Source organism: Rhinolophus sinicus, chromosome 14 (genome assembly GCF_057876585.1).
Source record: "Rhinolophus sinicus isolate RSI-liver-muscle chromosome 14, RSI-T2T, whole genome shotgun sequence".
Taxonomy (NCBI): domain Eukaryota; kingdom Metazoa; phylum Chordata; class Mammalia; order Chiroptera; family Rhinolophidae; genus Rhinolophus; species Rhinolophus sinicus.
The window spans coordinates 87,370,705-87,374,489 of record NC_142514.1 but is presented as its reverse complement, the minus strand read 5'-3'; the positions used below and the strand labels follow the sequence as shown (position 1 = coordinate 87,374,489).

The window sequence follows — 3,785 nt, the reverse complement described above, 5'->3', positions numbered from 1 at the left end:
GCTGAGAAGGAACCACTTGTAGATTCATATTTTTATGATGCAAAATTGGTTTGGGTGAGTATTCAGCATAAAAAACAACAAATAATAAACTAAACCCAACATCTTCCAATGGATTTTCTTTTTCTGCAGTCGAATGGTGGAAAGAAGGCGGTAGTGTGCCACCTCGTGGTTGAACGTGGATTGGCATGGTAGATTTCCCGAATCCTATTTTACAGAATTTAAAGCCACATTTTCCTTAACTACCAAGTCATTCCTCCTCGGACAGATTTATTTTTCTTAGTCTAAAGAGTCTTCATCAGGTACTATTATTATGTTTGAAGATCAGAAACGATTTTAAAATTACTTTAAATAAGTAATCACCTCTAATGTGCTGCTTTAATCATGTATATCTGTGAACATTTTCCATTTGAGTAATATCAATAAATGTCATTTAATTATTCAGATACCACTAAGAACTATATATTAAAAGTGATTCCATCTTCAGCTACAGGAATTATGAGGGGACGTATATTAGGATACTAGGAGTTATTTCATCTCTGTGGACAACCAGTTCACTTTTCCAATAAACATTGATTTTTTTTTTAAGTTTATTGGGGTGACACTTGCTAGTAAAGTTACATAGATTTCAGGTGCACAATTCTGTAATACATCATCTATATCTCACATTGTGTGTTCACCACCTGGAATCAATTCTCTTTCCGTCACCATATATTTGAACATTGATTTCTATAGCTTGACTTTTAATCAAATGCTCAGCCTCTTCCATATACATTTTATCTATTTGGTAGAGTACAATCAGTAACGATCACAAACTACTACTATACTTATTTAACCTTACCTTTCTCAAGTCTGGATAAGTTTTTATATTCTAGACTATGGCTATGGCCATCATGTGTGTACGGCCGATTGGTTATAGAACTCTAGCCCACAGAATCTATTGTTGTATTGTCCTTGAGCTCAGTACAGGATTTTAAGATTTTCATTCTACTTTGTGTTGTGCCTCATATATCTGAAACCCTGGCTGAAATTTCACTGGGTGGGGGTTTGGGGGTATCCTAATTAGTAACACTGAAGAAAAATTCCAGACATGGTAATTTACTTACTGTCACAGACTTAGGTGTATCTTTTGGTCTTTTTGCAAAGACTACGTTAAAATCAAAGCCAAAAGATTTTTAGACAGTGCAGCTAAACCAACCCCATGATACAGTGTTCTGAGGTTCGCCTTATGAAATTGAACTGGAAATCACATATTCTCCTATTCCCAATCACATCCTAATTTTGTTCTGTTGGAAATTTTTAAACTTTTTTTAATGTCAAATTGTGTTTTTTTTCTTTAGCTTTGCACAGACTTTTGGCTAAAAACAATAACACTCTTATTTAACCTTTCCTACCCTTTAGGATCCTTGAGGTTATGGAGGCTTTTAAATAGGTCATAATCACAGATGTTACAGCATACATTTACATTCCATTTCAACAGAAGCAAAGACGCTGTTAGATAAAGAGTGAAATACATTAATCTGATTCCTTAAAAATATTAATTGTTAATAATGATCTCTTTTGTGCAGAAATGTAAAATAGAAAATATGATTCATTTCTGGTTTTGAAACTTTGATGTTCTTTATTCAGAGATCAATTTATCATCTTTGGTCAAAGAGAAAATATCTTGTTAATCTATCTCCATTTCTAACATAATGACATTAGTGATATGTCCTATCAAGGGCATAATGTCATGTTATATTATAATAAGTCCTTCCTTCAAAGCCAGATGAGTCTACATTGCGAGTGAATGGTACCTACAGTTTTTGGTGCAAACTTCAAAGCAAATATCACAACTCAATCAAGGCTATGGAAGTCACTGTCCAAAGTCATTATTGATTAAAGAAACCATCTTGATTAGGTTATACTCAAGTAAGTCTTGCATCTTTGGTTGACTTTCCAGGAAATAATAGGAGACTGCCTGGTGTAGAGGAAAGGACATTTCACTTGAAGTCTCGCTCTGTTGGTAGAAATGTTTGTAGACTTTGGTCTCAAAGAGGTTTATTTCTGACTAGATTTCCTACATATTAAACTAGTCCTGCAACTAACTATCTGAAGACATTGAGTAAATCAATTGACGTATCTGGGCCTCATATGGAGCATAACGTAGTTCGGTGCCTAAAATAGTTAGACAGTAATTACAATGACCAGATTCTGTGGTCCACTTTCAGCTCAAACTTCAAGCAGGAAGAGAGTCTTCTTGACAAAAGGGCTCTCACATGCCCCTCACATTACCAATGCTTCTCATCAAGCTGGTGAGGTCAGAGGGAACAAGGCCACTTGAGGTACAGGGTGAGGGCTCAGATGGGAGGAGGCGGAAAGTAGTAGCCTTATGTAGTCATCTTTCTTAGTAAGCAAAGCAAGCAGCCAACCTCTGAAGAGGGACTCAAACTCCTCTTCAGAAACCAAGTTCTGATCCCAAGGACAGTGCCTAAATGCAAAACCTAAGAACAATCCTGTGCTTGGCAATAAGTAGCAAGAAGGTCACATTTAGAGAAAAGTACTAAGAGATAGAAGAGGATCCAGAACTTCGTTCTCTTTCCCATCCTGCAAGATGGTGAGTGAAAAAGCTGAGAAGCCGGACACTAAGGAGAATAAACCTGAAGCCAAGCAGGCTGATGCTGGTGGCAAGATTAAGAAGACGAACCTCAAGGCCAAAAGCCTAAGAAGGGGAAGCCCCACTGCAGCCGAAACCCTGTCCTGGTCGAAGGAATCGGCACATATTCCCGATCAGCTATGTATTCCTGAAAGGCCATGTACAAGAGGAAGTACTCAGCAGCTAAATCCAGGATTGAAAAGAAAAAGGAGAAGGTTCTTGCTGCTGTTACAAAAGCAGTTGGTGGCTACAAGAATGGTGGCACCTGAGTGGTGAAACTTCACAAAATGCCTAGATACTATCCTACTGAAGATGTGTCTTAAAAGCTGCTGAGCTATGGCAAGAAACTCTTCAGTCAGCACGTGAGAAAACTGTGGGCCAGCAACACTCCCGGGACCATTCTGATCATCCACTGGGCACCATAGAGGCAAGAGGGTGGTTTTCCTGAAGCAGCTGAGCAGTGGCTTCCTACTTGTGACTGGACATCTGTCCCTCAAGTTCCTCTGCATAGAACACACCAGAAATTTGTCATCGCCACCTCCACCAAAATTGATATCAGTGGTGTGAAAATCCCCAAACGTCTCACTGATTCTTACTTCAAGAAGAAGAAGAAGAAGCTGCATAAGCGCAGACACCAGGAGGGAGAGGGCTTCAACACAGAGAAAGAGAAATACAAGATTACGGAGCAGCGCAAGGGTGATCAGAAAGCCACGGACTCGCAAATTCTGTCAAAAATCAAAGCTGTTCCTCAGCTCCAGGGCGACCTCCTCTCTGTGTTTCCTCTCACAAGTGGGGGTTAGCCTCATAAACTGGTGTTCTGAATTAATTACAAAGACCCTAATTAAATGCCTGATCTGTTAAAAAAAGGAGGGGGGACCCAGCTTCATTTTGAAGTATTTCTCGTCAAAATAGATTAAGAGTTATCACTTGTGTGGAGTGAGGAGGAAACTGATTGCTATTAGAACTGTCTTGTGTACCTTTTATAGACTATAGTACAATTGGCTCTTGAATGATGTGGGGGTCAGGGGTACCGAGCCCCCATGCAGTAAAACAGTCCACATATAACTTTTGACTCCCCCAAAACTAAACTACAGTAGTCCCTCGGTATTCTTAGGGGATTGGTTCCAGGACCCTCATGGATACCAAAATCTGC

At 39.2% G+C, this 3,785-nt stretch overlaps 1 pseudogene; it reads left to right on the top strand.

The window, feature by feature from the left end:
* The first annotated feature begins 2,504 nt into the window (after window positions 1-2,504).
* Window positions 2,505-3,453, top strand: LOC109454614 (large ribosomal subunit protein eL6 pseudogene; annotated as a pseudogene).
* Window positions 3,454-3,785: the final 332 nt, after the last annotated feature.